A 23,820-nucleotide genomic window follows, 5' to 3' on the forward strand; every position below is an offset into this window, starting at 1 on the left:
ACAAATAGGTTGAAAGTAAAAGGATGGAAAAACATATATCAAGCAAATAACAATAATAAAAAGCTGAAGTGGCTATATATATATATTTATTTATTTATTTATTTTGTTTGTTTTTTGTGGTACGTGGGCCTCTCACTGTTGTGGCCTCTCCCGTTGCGGAGCACAGGCTCCGGACGCGCAGGCTCAGCAGTCATGGCTCACGGGCCCAGCTGCTCCACGGCATGTGGGATCTTCCCGGACCGGAGCACGAACCCGTGTCCCCTGCATCGGCAGGTGGACTCTCAACCACTGCGCCACCAGGGAAGCCCATGAGGTGGCTATATTAATATTAGATAAAATAGACTTTCTACCAATTCAGTGTTGATTATATTAAAAAACTCTGCTTGTTTACAGCTCCACCCTCCTTATGTTGCTGCTGTCACCAACTATATACAATGTGTGCCCATTAATACAGATTTATTGTTATTGCTTTACACCATATATTTGATTTTTAAATTATATAGGAAGAAAGGTTACAAACCAAACTTGCAATAATGTTGACTTTTACATTCACCTATGTAGATACTTCTACTATTTTTCTTTATTTCTTCATATAGCGTTAAGTTACTGTATAGTGCTCTTTCATTTCACCCTGAAGGACTTCCATTAGTATTTCTTATGGGGCAGGTCTACTAATAACTAATTCCCTCGGTTTTTGTTTATCTGGGAATATCTTCATTTCTCCTTCATTTGTTTTTTTTTTTAACCTTCAATAAAATAACTTTGGAAATAACATACATCTCCATGACACCAACACTATAGTTTTCAGAGTCACAGTAAGATACACAGAATTCCATCTGTAATTAATACAAATGACAACTTTTTTTTTTTTTTTTTTTTTGCGGTACGCAGGCCTCTCACTGTTGTGGCCTCTCCTGTTGTGGAGCACAGGCTCCGGACGCGCAGGCTCAGCGGCCATGGCTCACGGGCCTAGATGCTCCACAGCATGTGGGATGTTCCCGGACCAGGACACGAACCTGTGTCCCCTGCATCGGCAGGCGGACTCTCAACCACTGCACCACCAGGGAAGCCCACAAATGACAACATTTTAAGCAGTAGTTTTTGTTACAAGGCAAACAAAATCAAGAAAGCAACCACCAAACAAAAGAGAGCCAATGCTTCAGAGAAGGCATATCCAAGAATAGCACATGAGAACAGTTATTGTTTCATGAAGGGTTTCTGACATAACCAATGATAAGGTCACCAAGGACTGTTCCAATACCAGCACCAGACCAGTATTCCTACCGTTGCAGCACCTGCATCGATAAATTTGGCTGCAGTATCAATGTTTCTGCTGATTGCACCAGTCGGAAACTCCCACTGGATTAGTTGAGACACCATTCTGGGCCCCATTAAATACTGTAGAGCTCTCTCCAGTCAAAGAGCATATCGATGATGCAGAAATTCCTCTGGATGCAATCCTGGATCCAGCTTGGATCAGAGTTGGGGTGCAGACAAGCTTGGCATAGGTGAACTATATCTTTGGGGTGACATAGTTGGAGGACTTGGGTGACAGGTGACATGGGCTCCTCTCCCACTTTCCCTCTTCCTGGGGGTGGCAGCAGTGGCAGTTGAAGGAGTGAGGCTCTCTTTCATTTTTCAAGGATAGTTTTACCAGATATAGAATTCTTGGTTGACAATTTTTTCTTTTAGCAGTTTAAGTCATCCCATTGCCTGCTAGCCAACATGGTTTCTGAAGAGAAACTGGTTGCCAGTGTTGCCGAGGCTTCCCTGTACAAGATAGGTCCCTTCTCTCGTTCTGCTTTCAAGATTCTCCCTTTGTCTTTTCTAACAATTTGGTTATATTGTGTCTTCATGTGTATCTCTTTGAATTTATCCTGTTTGGAGGTCATTAAACTTTTTGGATATGTAATTTCATGTCTTTCACCAGATCTGGGAAGTCTTTGTATATTATTTCTTCAAAACGTCTTTCTGCCCTATTTTCTCTCTCCTCTCTCTCTAGGAATCCTATAATACATTGGTACATGTGATGATGTCCCACACACTTCTTAGGCTTTGTTCTTTTTTAAAATTTTTATTTTTTCTTTCCTGCCCCTCAGACTGGAAAATCTCAATTAACTATTTTAAAGTGTGTTGATCAAATTAGCTATTGGGCACTTTGTTTTAATTTTTTCCTTAATCACCCATTAGTGAGGGTGGGACACCCATTCTAGAATTAAGGGCATGCCTGAACACATGACAACCAAAACAGGACAAATGAGATTGAGAGCAGTTTGTTACACATATACTTACAGCCTGGGGGAAAAGGACATCACACACCACACAGGACCCCATAGGAGTTGTACTCAAGAACTCCCATGTGGGAGGTAGGCTTTGCAATTTCAAGAAGGTGGGTTGATACCTGGTTCCTGCAGTAAGTTGTGATTGTCTTGTTTGAATACTTTCACAGACTTGCAAAGAAAGGAAATCTGTTACTCAGGGATAAGCAGGAACTGTGCCTGGTCCCTATAATAAGAAAGGTTGTTTGGCTATGGGCATGGAGTTTCTTTTTGGAGTGATGAAAATGTTTCTAATATTGATTGTGGTTATGGCTGTATAGCTCTATGAATATACTGAAAAACAATGAATACTTTCAATGGATGAATTTTATGGCATATTAATTATACCTCAATAAAGCTTTTATATTAAAGGTTCCTTTCATAACTAATGAGAGTTTATCTTAAGGCTACACAGAAAAGAAAAAAAAGTATAAGTTTTCAGCTCAGCTACTGGAAGGCCAGTTTTCAAGGAACAATGGGCTATGAGCTTTTCATCATTCCTGATCCGACAGCAGCTCTGCTGACTTCTCTTTTCATTCCCTCTGAAACAGGCAACTGTTGTCCCTTACTTTAATAAGTCTACCACACAGGTGACTCAGTATTTCTAGATTTCTCCTTCACTTCTAATCTTGGCTTTTGCCTCTCTTCTTCTTCTTTTTTTTTCGGTACGCAGGCCTCACTGTTGAGGCCTCTCCCGTTGCGGAGCACAGGCTTCGGACGCGCAGGCTCAGCGGCCATGGCTCACGGGCCCAGCCACTCCGCAGCATGTGGGATCTTCCCGGACCGGGGCACGAACCCGTGTCCCCTGCATCGGTAGGCGGACTCTCAACCACTGTGCCACCAGGGAAGCCCGCCTCTCTTCTTTTTGAGAGTCTCAGATTCAATTTTTTCGGATATTCTTGTCCCCTTTTCTGCAGAGTTCTCATGCTAGTCCCCTCATAAGTCACTGGTCTGGCTAATGTAATATACCTTTTAGCTAAGGCAATTACCCCTGATTTAATTAGCTGTGGCAAGGGCAGTAGGTAATATGATACATTGCTGGTGGGAATGCAAAATGATACAGCCACTCTAGGAAATGGTTTACTCCTTTCTTGTAATGCTAAATGCATTTACTCTATAACCCAGTAATCCCACTCCTGAGTATCTACCCTAGAGAAATAAAATCTTATGTTCACACAAAAACTGTACACAAATGTCCATAGCAGATTTATTTATAATGGTCCCAAACTGAAAACAACCCAAATGTCCTTCAAAGGGTGAATGGATAAAGAAATCGTGGTACATCTATACAGTTAACACTACTCAGCAATAAAAAGGAACAAATTACTGATACATGCAACAACTTGAAAGAATCTCAAAACATTACGCTGGGTGAAAGAATCCAGCCTTAAGAGGTTACACACTATACAATTTCATTTATTTGACATCCTCAAAATTACAAAACTATAGTTATGGAGAGTAGATCAGTAGTTGTCAGAAGTTATGGGTCGAGGGAAAGTATGACTACAAAGGGTTAGCACAAGGGAGATTTTTGGAATGATGAAACCATTCTTTATTCTGATTATGGTGGTAGTTACATAAATCTACACGTGTTAAAATGCAAAAAAAAAAAAAAAAAAGAGTACACCAAAAGAAAAAAATCAATTTTTCTATATAGTAAATTAAAAAAACTAAAAACTAATGGGCTTAGAATATTGTTATGGACTGAATGTTTATGCTTTCCTCCCACCAAAATTTCATAAATTTAAATCCTAATCCCAAATGTGATGGTATCAGGAGGTGGGGCTTTTGAGAGGTAATTAGGTCATGAGCGTGGAGCCCTCATGAATGGGATTAGTGCCCGTAGAAAAGAGACCACAGAGAGCTCTATAGCTCTTTTTCTGCCATGTGAAGATACAACAAGAAGATACAACCTAGAAGATGGTTCTCACTAGACCCGACTATGCTGGCACCCTGATCTTGGACTTCCAGACTCCAGAACTGTGAGAAATAAATTTTTGTTGTTTATAAGCCACTCATTCTATGATATTCTGCCAAAGCCCAAACTAAGACAGGTATTAACAAGCAAGATATAGAAGAAATGCAAATAGCCAACAAAGAAAAGATGTTCAGGTGTATTAAAAGTCAAAGGAATGCAAATTAAAACAGCAACAAGGTATTGTACATTTTTCAGACTGGCAAAAATGAGAAAGATTGATAGTGTCTATAGTGGTGACGAGCATGTGGGGAACTAAGCAGCCTCACATGCTGGTGAATATGTAAACTGATAGAGCCGTTTTTAGAGGGCATTCTGATGGCATCTTTAAAAATATGCGGGCTTCTCTGGTGGCGCAGTTGTTGACAATCTGCCTGCCAATGCAGGGACACAGGTTCGAGCCCTGGTCTGGGAAGATCCCACATGCCACGGAGCAACTGGGCCCGTGAGCCACAACTACTGAGCCTGCGCGTCTGGAGCCTGTGCTCCGCAACAAGAGAGGCCGCGACAGTGAGAGGCCCGCGCACCGCGACGAAGAGTGGCCCCCGCTCGCTGCAAGTAGAGAAAGCCCTCACATAGAAACGAAGACCTACACAGCCAAAAACAAATAAATAAATGAATTTTTTAAAATATGCATATAGCCTTTAAACCAGGGAGTATAATTCATTTAAGCAATTCCAGTACTTACCATGGTACTTACCTGGTATATAAGGAAACCATTCTTTATTCTGATTATGGTGGTAGTTACATAAATCTACATGTGTTAAAATGCAAAAAAAAAAAAAAAAAAAAGTACACCTTATATACCAGTACCTGGTATATAAGGAAGCATTAAGCATGTGAAAATAGAGATTATCAGGTAAGATTTCCTGGAAAAGACAAAAGTTTGAGATGAACCTTCAAGGATGGCTAGGGTTTGAATCAGTGAAGAGAAAAAGAAGGATATTCTAGGAGAAAGAAAAGATGAGTCACAGTGGCTCAAAGAGGCAGGATAAATATGGTAAATTGGCATCAGCCAGGCTTCAGTGAAAAAGAAAAGTAGGAAGTTAGAGAGTACGAAATGGAAATTTCCTCACACAAGAGGTCCACCTCCTACTTTAGGACCCAAATAGATTCCACCTCCCCTAAGAAATCCCCCCATACCCAGAATTAATTGCTAGCTCCATTGCACTTCCATAGCCCCTGAGGAAAACCTCTTTATCACTGGATCTCAAACTTTATCCTGTATCAGAATCACCTGGTGGGTTTATTAAACACAGATTGCTGAGTTTCTGATTCAGTAGGTCTGGGGACCACAATTTGAGAGCCAATGCTCTAGCCAAATTGACCTCCTTCGAATTGCTAAAATACCATTATAGTGAGCAGCTGTTATTTTTGCCTTCCCAGCATTCATCCTGCCTTCTTCCAGTAACCAAACCTTTTTCCAGAAGGGAACCACTTCTAAATAGTTTAGGTGTGGCTGATCTGCCTCCCCTGACCATAGTAGACACATGACCAGTCAGAATATTCCATTCCCATGGTCACAGTAGTTGATTCAGGAATGAGGACATAGCCAATCAGAATCTTCTCTGGGATTTTTCTGCCAGACTTATCAGAGAAGATGCTCTCTTTCTGCCAAGGTTGCTAAGCTGATAACATGTGAGTCTTGAGCTTCTGGTGGCTCTCATGACTACCAAATGGAGAAAACCTATTAGAGAGAAAAGGAGGACGTAGATGACATCACTTGAGCCCTTATATCCAGGCATGCCCAAATCCAGTCTATTCCACAGCCCTGTCAGTTCCATGTGTAAATAAATTCCCATTTTCTTTAAGCCAGTTTGAGTTGGGTATTTGTCACTTGCAAACCAGAGTCCTAACTAATATATAAATTGATATGGAAAAGGGGAGGAGTGGCAATGATAGGCCTTATAGTATGGAATGCCATGAAGATTCTTCTATTCCTGGCTGGGAAGTAACGAGTCATTCTGTGGTTACAAAGGAGCTCGTTAAAACTGCTGTAACTTGGAACACTGACTTTGTGCCTATCACACCTAAAGCTTTAGAGGATTTTAGAAAATTTTAAATGTGAACACGTGACTTAGGTTGTTCCAATCAGACTAAGGGAAAAGATTTCTTTCATTTTAGTTGAAAGACCCTCCCTGCCTCTATTCCAAGAAATCACCAAGGAAGTCTCTGGTGCTCTCCACAGTTACTGGCAGCTTCCCTGCCACCACAAGAAGCCAGTCTTAGGATGAAGCCTCTACTGTAGGATGAAGCCTCTACTGATAATAGCAGATGAAGAGAGGAATAAACCTGGGTCTATAATGACATAAATGAGCCATTGCTGACGTTTAGCAGTTTGAAGCCCACCCTACTGCTGAGAACTTTCGGTTACATAAGACAATAAATTTGTTTGAATTGTTTTTTTCTGTATCTCAAAGTCAAAAACTATTCTAAGTCATATAATTGGCTACTTCTGGCATATAATTCTTGCAGGAAAGAACAAGCTTCAGTCAAACTGGTCCATCTGAAAGAAAATAGGAAATACGATAGATAGCCCTGCAAAGAGGTACCTTTATTGCCTAGACAGAAATCCCAAAATGGTGTGAGTCAGATATAATAACCTTACTAGGGTGCAAAGGCCAAAACTTCTACTGCATGCTAAAGTAAAGAAGGAGACAAAATGGGAGATGTGATCAGGATCCAGGAAGAGCCAAAGAACCAGGACAGCTGAAGGGCCAAGGTCCTTCCTGCCTCCTCCAGCCCACCCCAAAGGGCTCTAGGTGGGACGAAGGTAAATACCACATAGGTGAGCCAGTCTCTGGGATGCAGACTGGGGACAAGTGGAAGATAAGCTGTGCCTCCCCACCTCAAAGCCGCCTGAAGACAGAGGCCAAGACCGAAACAGTCAAATTGATTGAAGGAGCTTAACAGAGAAAGAGGCCTATTCCTAAGGAACAGAAATGAGCTTTCCCATTCAATATCGATGGGGATGCAGTCTTTTTAGAAGGCAATTTAGCTTAACAAAAACCTTTTTAAAAAAAATATTGTGGGGCTTCCCTGGTGGCACAGTGTTTGAGAGCCCGCCTGCCGATGCAGGGGACACAGGTTCGTGCCCCAGTCCGGGAAGATCCCACATGCCGCGGAGTGGCTGGGCCCGTGAGCCATGGCCGCTGCGCCTGCGCGTCCGGAGCCTGTGCTCCGCAACGGGAGAGACCACAACAGTGAGAGGCCCGCGTAACGCAAAAAAATAAATAAATAAATATTGTGGCCACGCCTCGTGTCTTGAGGGATTTTAGTTCCCCAACCAGGAATGGAACCCGGGCCCCCAAAGTAAAGCACTGAGTTCTAACCACTGGACCACCAGGGAATTTCCAAAAAAAAAACTTTTTAAAAAATGTATCCACCCCTTGGACCTAGAGTCTATCATACAGAGTGAAGTAACTCAGAAAGAGAAAAACAAATACCATATGCTAACACATATATATGGAATCTAAAAAAAAAAAAAAAGGTTCTGAAGCACCTAGGGGCAGGACAGGAATAAAGACGCAGACGTAGAGAATGGACTTGAGGACACGGGGAGGGGGAAGGGTAGGCGGGGACGAAGTGAGAGAGTAGCATGGACATATATATACTACCAAATGTAAAACAGATAGCTAGTGGGAAGCAGCTGCATAGCACAGGGAGATCAGCTCGGTGCTTTGTCACCACCTGGAGGGGTGGGATAGGGAGGGTGGGAGGGAGACGCAAGAGAGAGGAGATATGGGGATATATGTATATGTATATGTATATATGTATATATGTATAACTGATTCACTTTGTTATAAAGCAGAAACTAACACACCACTGCAAAGCAATTATACCCCAATAAAAATTTTTTAAAAATGTATCCACCCTGGATATAGCAATTTTATATATAGGAATTGATCCTAAAGAAATGAAGACTTATAAATAACAAATGCTGGAGAAGGTGTGGAGAAAAGAGAACCCTCCTACCCTGTTGGTGGGAATGTACATTGGTGTAGCCACTATGGAGAACAGTATGGAGGTTCCTTAAAAAACTGAAAATAGGGCATTTCCTGGTGGCGCAGTGGTTGGGAGTCCGCCTGCCGATGCAGGGGACACTGGTTCGTGCCCCGGTCCGGGAGGATCCCACGTGCCGCGGAGCGGCTGGGCCCGTGAGCCATGGCCGCTGAGCCTGCGCGTCCAGAGCCTGTGCTCCGCAACGGGAGAGGCCACAACAGTGAGAAGCCCGCGTACCGCAAAAGAAAAAAAAAAAAAAAAAACCCTGAAAATAGAGCTGCCATATGATCCAGCAATTCTAATCCTGTGCATATATCCAGAGAAAACCATAATTCGAAAAGATACATGCATCCCAATATTCATTGCAGCACTATTTACAATGGAAGCAACCTAAGTATCCATCGACAGATGAATGGATAAAGAAGATGTGGTACATATGTACAATGCAATATGACTCAGTCATAAAAGAGAGTGAAATAATGCCATTTGCAGCAACATGGATGGACCTACAGATTGTCATACTGAGCGAAGTAAGTCAGACACAGAAAGACAAATATATGATATCGCTTATATGTGGAATCTAAAATATGGTACAAATGAACTTATTTACAAAACAGAAATAGAGTCACAGATGGAGAAAACAAACTTATGGTTGCCAGGGTTATTATTATTATTTTTTAGTTTATTTATTTTGGCTGTGCCGTGTGGCCTGCGGGATCTTAATTCCCCACCAGGGATTGAACCCAGGCCCCCTGCAGTGGAAGCACAGAGTCCCAACCACTGGATAGCCAGGGAACACCCGTATTTTTTATTTTATTTTATTTTTATTGGAGTATAGTTGATTTACAATGTTGTGTTAGTTTCAGGGGTACAGCAAAGTGAATCAATTATACATATACATATATCCACTCTTTTTTAGATTCTTTTTCCATATAGGTCATTACAGAGAATTGAGTAGAGTTCCCTATGCTATACAGTAGGTCCTTATAAGTTACCTATTTTATATACAGTAGTGTGTACAATATATGTCAATCCCAAGCTCCCAATTTACCAAGTAAGTCAGAAAGAGAAAGACAAATACCATATGATATCACTTATATGTGGAATCTAAAATATGACACAAATGAACTTATCTACGAAACAGAAACAGATTCACAGACATAGAACAGACCTGTGGTTTCCAAGGGGGAAGGGAGTCGGGGGAGGGTTGGATTGGGAGTTTGGGACTAGCAGATGCAAACTACTATATATAGAATGGGAAATACATTCAGTATCCTGTAATAAACCATAATGGAAAAGAATATGAAAAAGAATATATATATGTATATATATATGTATAACTGAATCACTTTGCTGTACACCAGAAACTAACACAACATTGTAAATCAACTATACTTCAGTTAAAAAGAAATGAAGACTTAACTATACTATGAGAACATTCTCATAGTATTCAAAATGGCCAATCACTGGAAACAACTTAAATGTCCCCAAATTGCCGAAGTTATATCTTTAGTTTCACAAATACTTATTAATTTATTTATTCTATATGTCTTCTATATGCCAGGCATCGTGCTAAGCACTGGGGATGCGACACATCAAGTTACGTGCAAACATCAAGAGTGTTCAGAAACTTTTACACCAATTTGACAGAGCAGTTTTATGTCTGTTAAATCTAATAAAATGTGAGGCTTGTACTTTGTATATCTTTGTTAATTATTTCATTTTTTCCAGTAACTTATTTTTATTGTATCTTACAAAAAATACCTGATTGGGTCCAGGAAACCAGCTGGTCTGGCCAAAGATCATAGCAGAGACTAAGACGCTGGCATTGAAAACAGTAAGACAAGAAAGACTTGAGATATTTAAGAGGAAAAATTGGTATGGTTTGGTAATACAGTAGATAGAGGGGAGAGGTGAAATATGCAGCAATGGTGATTCCTAAGTTTATGGCTTATTCAGTGGGACAGATGATCTTGCTATTCACTTAGACAGGGAACATGGAAGACTGCCAGGTTTGGGGGAGAGGGGATTCATTAGTTCTGTCTAGCTTGGATACGCAGAGTTTGAGGTGTCTTTGACACAATTAGAAGTGCTAAATAGGCAGTTAGATATCTAGGCTGGGGCTCAGAAGAGGCTTAGGACATGTAAATTTGGAAGTCACTGGCATGTATCTAATAATTGAAGCTGAAAACCATGGATGAGATTACCTGGGGAGATAATATTGAGTGAGAAGAGCAGATGGCCAAGGCCAAGTGTTGAGAATAGGCAATAATGAATAACTATGAAGAAAAGGATGAGCATGCAGCAATAATTGAGGACAGACCGCATAACTGTTTTATATTCATATAATAGAATATTATTAACCTATTACATTTTTTAGATTTGTACGATTAGCTGAAAAAGTTTAAAGTATCTATAGTATGTTCCCATTTTTAAACAACAAAATATATATGCAATTATATATCCAAAAGTATATGTCATAAAAAGCCTGGTGTTAACAGTGGAAGAGATTGAGAGAGTTTTTTTCCTGCTTATTTTTATTTCTACTTTTTTTTTTTTTAACAATGACAACAGTTTTTCCCTCGTGCCAAAGCAAACACTGCAAAACTTATGTGTCCATCAAGATACAGTTCTCAGATTTAAAATTTTACCTGAAACACAGAATAAGAGCCCTCAAGTTTTAACTAAAGATTGCCGAAGTCATATAAGGATTCTTTGAAAATACAATCTCTCAGGCAGGCTAAATTTCTATTTTTTTCTGGCTTGACACCTATCACAACTACATACTAGCACCAAGGGAAAAAAAACAATTTACAAAAAAATTCACAAAATCAGAAAGTGTGGAAAACGTTATTAAAGAGTAAATTATCAAGGAAAATATTTGTAAAGCATATTTCGAACAAAGGACTAGTTTCCCAACACAGCACCTATAAATCAAGAAGGAAAAAATAACTCATTGCTATTGTTATCAGATTAGCATAGATCAAAAAGCATGACTTACGTTGGTTAGAGTGTGGGTGATCAGCACCCCCATATATATATATTTTTTCTTCAGCTAAGATAGCAAGAGAGAGAATTTATTGTACACATGTTACATTCAGTCACAACTGAGAACAGAACTAGTCCAGAATGTCCCGGGTCCAGGGCAGAGGACCAAAAGAGGCTGTTTTGATAAGAGCAAGGTGGGACTCTCAAAGGTGGTCAAGGCCATCAGAATGGCCATAGATGTTTCAGATCCATTGAGACAAGTTCTAGACAGTAGGCATGCAGTCCAACAATTTGTACCAGCGTCCCTGGCCTCTGGCTTTCCTTGTTTCTGCTCCTGTGGCTTCCATGTGTGTAAGAGTTTACTCTGACATCCGCTTGATCTTTCTTTTGCGCTTCGGCATGCGCATTCGCATCTTCCTCCACTCCGGTCCTATGGTGCGGAGGTTTATCAGAAGATGGCGCTAAGGCCGAGAGCAGCACCCCCATATATTTCTATTTGGAGTGTAAACTGTTGTGATCTCTATGGAGGACAATTTGGCGATATCTATCAAAATTACAAAAGCACATGCTCTTTGAAACAACAATTCCTAGGAATTACTAGGAATTCTACTACTAGGAATTTATCCTGGAGATGTACTCATAATTGTACAAACATATAAGATTATTCACTGAGCAACAGTTGTAATTGCAAAAAAACTGAGAACATCCTAAATATCCACCAGTAAGGAATTAGTTTAAAAACTACGGTACATTCAACAAATAAAAATACTGTGAAATTGTAGAAATGTCCAAGGAATCTGTAGAATAATCAAGAATAATCACTGAGCTATATTTAGTGACAAGCAAAAAATAAGAGGCAGAACAGTGTGTGCAGTGGGTGGCTGGAGTATAGCCTTTTATACCTTTTAAATTTGAACCATTTAAATACATTGCCTATTCAAAATAATTTTTTAAAAGAATGTAATTTTTAAAAGTTCTCTCAGATTTAAAGCTAACACACAGACGCACACACACACACACACACACACACACACACACACACAGAAATTAAATAAATAAATACAGTAGTAATGCCAGAAAAAAGATAAAGGTGCCCATTGCACTAGTTTTCTGGGCTGTAATAATAAATCACAAAATGGGTGGCTTAAAACACAGAAATGTATTCTCACACTTCAGGAGACCAGAAATCGAAAAGCAAGGTATTGGCAGGGTTGGTTACTCCTGAAAGCTCTGAGGGACAAACAGGGACATGACCCTCTTTCCTAACTTCCTGTGGTCACTGGCAATCCTTGACTTGTAAATACATCACTACAACCTCTGTCTTCATCTTCACATCACCTTCTTTTCTTTGTGGCTGTGTGTGTCCTTTCTGCCCTTATCAGAATGCTTTCATTGGAATTTGGGCCCACTCTAATCCCAATTATCTCATCTGTATCCTTGGTTACAGCCTCAAAGACTCAATCTCCAAATGAATTCACATTCTAAGCTTCCAGGCAGACATGAATTTTGAGGAATGCCATTCAATCACTATACCCATTTTCCCTGCTTTTTTTAGCATTACATTGCCGGTCCTAGCTAATGAGGTAAGACAAAAAAAAAAAAACAACAACAGTATAAATCGTAGCAATTTTTTTTTTTTTGGATCTCTCTCCTGAGGCAAAGAAAACAAAAATAAACAAATGGGACCTATTTAAACTTAAAAGCTTTTGCACAGCAAAAGAACCATTGACAAAATGAAAAGACAACCTATTGAATGGGAGAAGATATTTGCAAATGATATGACTGATAAAGGGTTAATATCCAAAATATATAAACAGCTCATACAACTCAATATTAAAAAAAAAAACACAACCAAACAACTTGATTTAAAAATGGGCAGAAGAGGGCTTCCCTGGTGGTGCAGTGGTTGGGAGTCCACTTGCCGATGCAGGGGACATGGGTTCATGCCCCGGTCCGGGAAGATCCCACATGCCGCGGAGCGGCTGGGCCCTTGAGCCATGGCCGCTGAGCCTGCGCATCCGGAGCCTGTGCTCCGCAACGGGAGAGGCCACAACAGTGACAGGACCGCGTACAGCAAAAAAAAAAAAAAAAAAAAAAAAAAAAAGGGCAGAAGAACTGAATAGACATTTTTCCAAAGAACACAAACAGACGACCAACACGCGCATGAAAAGATGCTCAACATCACTAATCATCAGAAAACGCAAATCCACAATGAGATAGCACCTCATACCTGTCAGAAAGGCTATCATCAAAAAGACCACAATAACAAATGTTGGTGAGGATTTGGAGAAAAGGGAACCACTGTATACTGTTGGTGGGAATGTAAATTGGTGCAGCAACTGTGGGAAACAGTATGGAGGTTCTTCAAAAAACTAAAGATAGAACTACCATATGATCCAGCAATTCCACTCCAGGGTATGTATCTGAAGAAAACAAAGACATTAATTTGAAAAGATACATGTACCCCAATGTTCACAGCAGCATTATTTTTTTTAACATCTTTATTGGAGTATAACTGCTTTAAAATGGTGTGTTAGTATAACAAAGTGACTCAGCTATACATATACATATATCCCCATATCTCCTCCCTCTTGTGTCTTCCTCCCACCCTCCCTATCCCACCCCTCTAGGTGGTCACAAAGCACCGAGCTGATCTCCCTGTGCTATGCGACTGCTTCTCACTAGCTATCTATTTTACATTTGGTAGTGTATATATGTCCACACCACTCTCTCACTTCGTCCCAGCTTACACTTCTCCCTCCCTGTGTCCTCAAGTCCATTCTCTACATCTGCGTCTTTATTCCTGTCCCACAGCGCATTATTAGCAATAGCCAAGACAAGGAAGCAACCTAAGTGTCCATCAATAGATGAATGGATAAAGAAGATATATATGTACACAATGGTATGCTACACAGCCATAAAAAAGAATGAAATTTTGCCATTTGCAACAACATGGATGGACCTGGAAGGTATGTTTAGTAAAATGAGTCAGAGAAAGACAAATACTGGATGTTTTCACTTATATGTGGAATCTAAAGAAGAAAACAAACAAATGAATTTAACAAAAAAGAAACAGATTCACAGATATAGAAAACAAACTAGTGGTTACCAGAGGGGAGAGGGAAGGGGAAGGGGCAAGATAGGGGTATGGGATTAAGAGGTACAAACTACTCTGTATAAAATAAGGGGACTTCCCTGGTGGCACAGTGGTTAAGAATCTAGGTTTGAGCCCTGGTCCGGGAAGATCCCACATAACGCGGAGCAACTAAGCCCGTGTGCCACAACTACTGAGCCTGCGCTCTAGAGCCCGTGAGCCACAACTAGTGAGCCCGCGTGCCACAACTACTGAAGCCCGCGCGCCTAGAGCCCATGCTCTGCAACAAGAGAAGCCACCGCGATGAGAAGCCTGCTTACTGCAATGAAGAGTAGCCTCCACTCACTGCAACCAGAGAAAGCCCGCACACAGTAACAAAGACGCAACGCAGCCAAAAATAAGTTTAAAAAAAAGTAAAATAAAATAAATAAGCTACAAGGATATATTGTACAGCATAGGGAATATAGCCAATATTTTATAACAACTATAAGTGGAGTATAATCTATAAAAATTTTAAATCACTATGTATTTCAATTTTTAAAAACCCTAAAGAAATATTATCCTGAAATGGTTAAATAAGTAAGCATAGTATCCTTTAAAAAAAAAAAACCTTCTGGATTATTGAAAATGTCTTTCCTCTATACAGATAGCAAATATCTATAAAATAAAAATCTATTCTGCTTTAATCTGTCTTTTTATTTTCTTGTTTCACTTTCTGGAATATAACAACCCTAAACCCTTTAATAAAAGCCTTCCATATAAATAAACAAAATTCATGCCATCGTCTCTTCAGTGACTTATCTAAGGGTGGAAAATAGGAAAACATGACTGACAGAAAAAAAAAAAAAGCTATTAAATGCCACCTACACCAAAAGCAACTATTTGATTTAAAAGTTTGGTTTTTGGTGTGTTTTTGTTTTTGCTGCACCACGTGGCTTGCACGATCTTAGTTCCCCATCAGGGATCCAACCGATGCCTCCTGAAGTGGAAGTGTAGAGTGCTAACCACTGGACCACCAGGGAATTCCCTAAAAGTTTTTTTGTTTTTTGTTTTTAATGAGAAAATCCTCAAACAGTTAACTCCTCTGCTTAATAAATTAAAACAATGTAACTTTGTAAATGAGTAGAAAAATTTGAAACCTTAATTCCATAAAGATTTAACATTTATCTATGCCAGGCATTTTTTTTTTTTTTTTTCAGGCATTGTTTTAAGTGCTTTTACACATATCAATTCATTCAATCCTGAGAATAAGCCAATGAAGTGGGCACTATTATTATCCCTATTTTACAGACAAAGGAACCAAGGCACAGAGTTAAGCAATTTGCTGAATGTCACACAGTTAATAACTGGTGGTCTCTAATCGAACTCAAGCAGTAGGGCTCCATAACCCATGCCCTTCACCACTTTGTTTTATTGTTTTCCTCTGGCAACGTCTTGGTGGAAGCAGAGAAAGGGTCAGAGGTCAGAAAAGAGAGAAAAAGGGGGCAGAAAGCTAAGGAGGCAATACTGACACCTGTTAAAGTCTGAGAAACAAATATCTAACTCATTTAACAATATTGCTTTTTTTTTTCTCAGCTTTGTTGAAGTAACTTGACAAATAAAATTGTGTAAGACTTTCAAAGTGTACATCATGATGATTTGACATAGATATAATTGTGAGGCTTCCTCCCACCTAGTTAATTAACAGCGTCCATCACCATATAACATCCATCATCATATATGTGTGTGTATATATACATATATATTGATATATTTAAATTAACACAACAAAGTTTATTTTTTGCTTGTGCTACCTGTCCAATGCAGTTTGGTAGAGGGTTCTGTTCCAAGTAGTCACACGGTGTCCATGTCCATGGAACCAAGAAATGGTTCCATCTTCTTGTGACACTGCCATCTCAACATGTGGCTTTACATATATATTTTTTACTAAGATCCTTATGTATATATATTTTTATATATATTATAATATACTCTATATAGTGATGGATATATTAATTAACTCTATATATTGTATATATCTATATAAATGATATATATACTAGATTCACACACATATATATTATGAGAATATTTGTTTCACTCTTGGTAAATTTCAATTATACAATACAGTGTTATCAACTATAGTTACGTTTTATATTAGATCCTTAGAACTTATTCCTCTTATAGCTAAAAGTTTGTACCCTTTTACCAGCCTCTCCCTATTTCCCTCACCCCCCAGTCCCTGGAAACTACTTTTCTACTCTCTGTTTCTATGAGTTTGAGGTGTTTTTTTAGATTCATATATAAGTGATACCACAATATTGTTCTTTAACATGTATGAAATCCTTCACCTAAACAATAAGCAAGCATTGCAAAAATTTACCACAGCAAGTATTTTGATCATTTCATAAGTTTTAAAATATAGACATTCTTTTTTTTTAATTTAATTTTATTTAGTTTTTTATACAGCAGGTTCTTATTCATCATCAGTTTTATACACATCAGTGTATACATGTCAATCCCAATCGCCCAATTCATCACACCACCTAAAATATAGACATTCTTAAACTCTTTTTCTTGTTTTCATCAAGGAACATCTGATCTGATAATCGCCTCTCCCAAATCTAGCTTTAAAAAAAAAAAAGAAAAGTGGCATGTTAGAGTTCTTTTGTTGCCATCTTGTGGTCTTTTATAGTATCACTACTGAAAACTTTAAAGCTTTGGGCTGGGCTCTGATCACCTTTCCACCGGCTCCTGAATTTATCTACATCATTTTAAAAGTGTAGAAACCAAAACTGGGCATAATCCAGTCTATCACTGAAGTGCTAGATGAAGGATTGCCATGCCCAAAACCATAAAGGGAAGTCCCACCAAGCCCCTTCTGAGGGGAAGTCTGTGTGACTTTTCACAGTTATAAGAGTCTCAAGACAGTTCTTTATGCAGAATTCATTCGGGGTTTCCTTAGTTTACACGAGTAACACATTGTATCAAATTAGAAATCTTAAATTAGTCTCCCCCTCAAGGGTATTTCCCCTTCCCTTCCTCTGGGAGGGAGGAGGGACCGGCTGGCACTGGGGAGACAAGGCAAGTGCAGGTCTCAGGGGAACACTCAGGGAACACCCTGAGTGAGGGTCAGGAGGGAAGACTGATGAGTCCCTCAGGCACAAGTCCATTTCCTGGCAGCTCTCTGGTGTTGGCAACTGAGAGCCCAACTTAAGCCCCAGAGAGAACTTGAATGAACCCACCTTACCTGCTTTTCTGCCTTGCTTATGGTCGAAATAATCTTTGAAAATTGCTTATTCAAATACAGCATTCACAGTTTTGTGTAACCAATGCTAAAGACCAGGTGGTCAGTTCCTCTAATTCTTCTTCACTCAGCTTTCTTTCTCTATGACCTTATATTCTTTCTTCTTTTGTTCTTCTAGTGTTCTCAACCTGAGACAGTATGCTCCTAACCCCTGCCCCACCCACTAATGTTTGAAGATCTGTAAGGGTGGTTCTTTGGCCCAATAACTCAGGAACTACTGGCACTTAATGGTTGAGGGTCAGATGTACTAAAAATCCTGAAATGAAAGAATGTATATATACATGTATAACTGAATCACTTTGCTGAACAGCAGAAATTAACACAACATTGTAAATCAACTATACTTCAATTAAAAATAAATAAAAATCCTGCAATGGGCGAGACACTCTCTTAAAATTAATAATCCAGCACGATAGTTAAGGAAACCACTACCGTTCATTTGTCTGGCCTCTCAAATCATGCATAACTCTTCTTTATAAATGGTTAGTAAAACCCTTAAAATTATTCACACACTATTTCCAGAGACTGTTATAGAGTGGACTATATATTCAAAAAGTGGGAAAAAGGCAACGGCAGTCCCCTTGGCCCTCTCTAATAATATATTATTTTTCTTTCACCTCCATGAATTGGTTGATTTTGAGTAACTTAAATGAATTTTGATGAAATTCCACTATATCAACCCATTTTTAAACACTGTTCTGCACCTTCTTTTTGACTTAATTCTTTTTTTTTTTTTTTTTTTTTTTTGCGGTACGCGGGCCTCTCACTGTTGTGGCCTCTCCCGTTGCGGAGCACAGGCTCCGGACGCACAGGCTCAGCGGCCATGGCCCATGGACCCAGCCGCTCTGCAGCATGTGGGATCCTCCCGGACCGGGGCATGAACCCACGTCCCCTGCATCGGCAGGCAGACTCTCAACCACTGCGCCACCAGGGAAGCCCCTGACTTAGTTCTTTGAAATTATTCTATATTAATACAAAGGGCTCTACCTCATCCTTTTTAATGACTGCAGAATATTTCATTTTATGGAGGTATCCTAGAATATACTTAACCAGTCTTTGTGGAAGGATTTTAAGCCAAAGAGCATAATCAGATGTCTATTTTGAAATAGTCATTATTCTGACTGATAAATGCCAGATATCATTCAGTGTGGAGAATGGTTTGAAGGTTTGCAATAGTTTATGTGACAATACCTGTGAGAGGATACTACCATCATATTCCTGGTGAGCAATGATTTCTTTTTATTTTTTGCTCTCTAATATTTCCCCAGCAAGGCTAAACCTTGGAAGGAAGGAAGGAAGGAAGGGAGGGAGGGAGGGAGGAAAGGAGGGAGGGGGGCTCTTTGAGAAATATGACATATATACATGAAAAAAAGACAAAACAGAAATGTATAACTTAATAATTCATGACAAAGTAAATACCCATATAACTGTTACCAAGGTCAAGAAATTAAACATTGCAAAGATGGTCCTTGCCCCTTCTCAATAATATCCCTTCCCTCCCCTTCAGAGGCCCACTATTATGGGCCTGGCAATTATGATAATCACTTCCTTGCTTTTCATTATAGTTTTGCCACCTAATCTTGCATTCCTAAACATTTTAATTTCATTTCTTTATTTTTAAACTTTATATAATTATAATCATGCAGCATGTATTCTCTTGTATATAGCTTCTTTCACTCAATGTTATGTTTGTGAATTTCACCTATATGGTTACATTTTCATTGTTCATTTTTATTGCTGCCTAATATCTCATTATTTGAACATATTATAACTTAACTGTTCCACTGTTGGAGGGCATTTGGGTTTGTTAAAAACAAGACAACAGGCTCAAAATGGAGTTACTTACGCTAAGCCCCACATCACCAAACCAATACTTGATTATACTTTCAGTTTTTCCGGAAACAGAATCTTAAACTGGTCAATCTGGAATTACCTGGTCAAGGCTAGTGAGGTAATCTGTCACAGAGACCCCCACCATCCCCTAAAGGAAAGCAACCTTGACACAGTCAATCCACTTTTTGCTAGAAGTTCCTTGTCCTGCTCTCTTCTGCCTATAAAAATCTTTCATTTTGTACAGCTTCTCGGAGCTCATTTCTATCTGCTGGATGGGATGCTGCCCGATTCATGAATCATCAAATAAAATCAATAAGGTTTTTAAAATTTACTCATTTGAATTTTGTTTTTGAACAGTTTGTTTGCAGTTTGGAACTATTCTAAATAATGATACTATGAACATCCTTTGAATGCTTCCTGGTGCACATGTGTATGCATATCTCTTGATTATACACTAGGAGACCAAATGTCCTGGGGGGCCTAGAACACTCACAGTTTTAGCACTGAAAGTCTTATGTCCAGGGAACATTTCCCTTCATCCCAGGCAAACTGGGATGGTTGATTACCCTAATATAAACCAAGGGAGTAAAAATTCTTGGTCAACTTTAGTAGATAATGCCAAATAGTTTTTCCAAAGTACTTTCTACCAATTTACACATGATGGGGTTCAGGACATGCCACCCCAAAATGTGGATCTTAAGCTGAAGGAGTTTGAGAAGACGGCAGAAGCAAGATCACTCTGACCACCCCCTCAGCCCCCACCCCTGCCCTTCTTCCATGAAAGCAAGAGATAAATCTTTTTATGTGAAAGGTATCCTCCCTGTACCAGGAGGAAGGGAGAAATCCCTGCCAACCAGAGTCAAGGAATATAGGGACCAGAAGGCTGCAGAAACCTTATTTCTTCACCATTTACTGTCCCTAGCCCAAACCTCTGCCTTGTCAATTCTTCACAAATGTACTGTTTCTTTGTCTAAATGTATAAAAGCTTCCTCTTGCTCTGGTCACTTCTTTGAGACTCATATCTTTGAGTAGCATATTGCAGAATTTCCTTCCTTTTTAAGGCTAAATAATATTTCACTGTATGTACATATCACATTTTGTTTATCCCTTCATCCGTTGATGAACAATAGGGTTGCTTCCACATTTTAGCTATTGTGAATAATTCTGCTATGAACATGTGTTTACAAATATATCTTTGAGACCCTGCTTTTTAAAATTTATTTAATTTTTGGCTGCGTGGGGTCTTTGTTGCTGCACGCAGGCTTTCTCTAGTTGCAGCGAGCGGGGGCTACTCTCATTGTGGTGGCTTTTCTTGTTGCAGAGCACAGGCTCTAGGGCACGCGGGCTTCAGTAGTTGTGGCACAGGGGCTCAGTAGTTGTGGCTCGTTGGCTCTAGAGTGCAGGCTCAGTAGTTGTGGCGCACCGGCTTAGTTGCTCTGCAGCATGTGGGATCTTCCTGGACCAGGGCTCAAACCCATGTCCCCTGCATTGGCAGGCAGATTCTTAACCACTGCACCGCCAGGGAAGTCCTTTGCCCAGTTTTGAATTGGGCCATTTTTGTTGTTGAGTTTTAGTTCTGTATAGTTTCTGGATATTAATACCTTATCAAATATATAATCTGTAAATATTTTCTTACATTCTGTGGGTTACATTTTTACTCTGCTGATAGTGTCTTTTGATGCACAGAATTCTTAAATTTTCATCAAGTCCATTTGTCTATTTTTTTCTTTTGTTACCTATGCTTTTGGTGTCATATTCAAGAAATCATCGTCAAATTCAATGTCGTGAAGATTTTGCCATGTTTTCTTCTAAGAGTTTTATTGCTTTAGGTCTTACATTTAGATCCTTGATCCATTTTGAGGTTTTTTTTTTCTTTTTTCTTTTTTTTTTTTTTTTTTTTGCTGTATGTGGGCCTCTTACTGTTGTGGCCTCTCCCGTTGCAGAGCACAGGCTCCAGACGCACAGGCTCAGCGGCCATGGCTCACGGGACCAGCAGCTCCGCGGCATGTGGGATCTTCCCAGACCGGGGCACGAACCCGTGTCCCCTGCATTGGCAGGCGGACTTGAGTTATTTTTTTATACAGTGTTTGGTAAAGGTCCAACTTCATTCTTTTGCAATGTGGATATCTAGTTTTCCTGACACCATTTGTTGAAAAAACTATCCTTTCTCCATTGAATGGTCGTGGCACCCTTAGCAAAAATCATTTGATCATATATGCAAGGGTTTATTTCTGAGTTCTCTATTCTATTCCATTGGTCTATGTGTTTGGCTTTATGCCAATATCACACTTTTGATTACTGTAGCTTTGTACTAAATTTTGAAATCAGGAAGTCTGAATCCTCCAGTTTTGTTCTTCTTTTTCAAAATTATTTTGGCTATTTGGGGTTCCCTTGAGAGTCTATATGAATTTTAGAATGGGTTTATCTATTTCTGCAAAAAAAAAAAGTCATTGGCATTTTGATATGAATTGCATTGAATATGTAGATCATTTTGGGTAGTACTGACATTTTTAAAATAGTAAGTCTTCCAACCCATGAACATGGAATATGTACTCATTTATTTACATCTTCTTTAATTTCTTTCAGTAATGTTTTATAGTTTTCATTGTACAAGTCTTTTGCCTCCTTGGTTAAGTTAACTCCTAAGTATTTTATTCTTTTTGATGCTTTTGTAAATGGAATTGTTTTTGAAATTTCCTTTTCAGATTGTTTATTGTTTGTGTGTAGAAATGCAACTGATTTTTGTGTGTTGACTTTGGAACCTGCTACTTTGCTGAATTTGTCTAAATACAATTTTTAAATTAAACTTTTCATAATTGTAGATGCATATGCAGTTGTAAGAAATAATACTTAGAGGTGCTTTGTATCCTTTATTTCATTTTCCCTAAGGTAACACCTTGTAGAACTATAGTACAATATCACAGCCAGGATACTGACATTGATAGAGCCTAGATACAGAGCACGTCCATCACGAGGATCCCTCTTATTGCCCTTTTATACCCACATCTACTTCCCTCTCACAATCACCTTCTTCCATGTAAGGGACAATCACTAATTTGTTCACCATTTTTGTATTCAAGAATGTTATATAGGGGCCTCCCTGGTGGCGCAGTGGTTGGGAGTCCGCCTGCCAGTGCAGGGGACATGGGTTCGAGCCCTGGTCCAGGAGGATCCCACATGCTGCAGAGCAGCTGAGCCCATGCGCCACAACAGCTGAGCCTGCGCTCTAGAGCCTGCGAGCCACAACTACTGAGCCTGTGTGCCACAACTACTGAAGCCTGTGCGCATAGAGCCCGTGCTTTGCAACAAGAGAATCCACTGCAATGAGAGGCCTGCACACCGCAGCGAGGAGTAGCCCCCGCTCACTGCAACTAGAGAAAGCCCGTGCGCAGCAACGAAGACCCATGCAGGCAAAAATAAATTAATTAATTAATTAAAAAATAAATAAAAATTAAAAAAGGAATGTTATATAAATGCAGTCATATGGTGTGTAACTTTTTGGGATTGGATTTTTCCATTTAGCATCATTGTCTGGAGATCTACCTAGGTTGTTGCACATATCAATAATTCAGTCCTTTTTATTGCCCAATAGTTTTCCATAGTATGGATGTACCATAATTTAAATATTTACCCTTCAAAGAACATCTAAGTTGATTCCAATCTTTGTTTATTATGAATACAGCCGCTAGGAACATTGGTGTACAGGATTGTGTGTAAACAAAAGTTTTCAGTTCTCTAGGATAAGTAAATGCCCAAGTGCTACTGCTGGGTTGTATGGTAATTGCATGGTTGGTTTTATAAGAAATTGGCAAATTGTTTTCCAGAATGAGTGTACCATTTTATATTCTCACCAGCAAAGCATGAGTGATCCAGTTTCTTGGCATCCTTGCTAGTATTTGGTGTTTTCACTATTTTTTATTTCAGCCATTCTAATAATTGTATAGTGATATCTCTCTGTGGTTTTAATTTGCACTTCCCTAATGGCTAATGATGTTGAACATCTTTTTCATGTTCTTACTTGCCATCTGCATATCCTCTGTGTTGAAATGTCTCCTCATGTCCTTTACCCATTTTCTAATTTGATTGATTTTTGTTTACCTATTGAGTTTTGAGAGTTCTTTATATATTCTAAATACTAGTCCTTTGTCAGACATGTGGTTTGCAAATGTTTTCTCCCACTCTGTAGCTCGTTTTCATCCCCTAACAAGGTCCTCTGTCGAGCAGAAGTTTTTAATTTTGATGGATTCCAATTTATCAATGTTTCCTTTTCTAGACTGTGCTTTTGGTATTAATTCTAAGAACTTTTTGTCTAGCCCTGGATCTT

At 39.4% G+C, this 23,820-nt stretch overlaps 1 pseudogene; it reads right to left on the reverse strand.

Annotated features, from left to right (window-relative positions):
- Positions 1-667: 667 nt before the first annotated feature.
- Positions 668-11,769, reverse strand: LOC137205525 (ATP synthase F(0) complex subunit C3, mitochondrial pseudogene; annotated as a pseudogene).
- Between the last annotated feature and the right edge of the window lie 12,051 nt (positions 11,770-23,820).

This window comes from Pseudorca crassidens, chromosome 14 (assembly GCF_039906515.1).
Source record: "Pseudorca crassidens isolate mPseCra1 chromosome 14, mPseCra1.hap1, whole genome shotgun sequence".
Classification (NCBI taxonomy): domain Eukaryota; kingdom Metazoa; phylum Chordata; class Mammalia; order Artiodactyla; family Delphinidae; genus Pseudorca; species Pseudorca crassidens.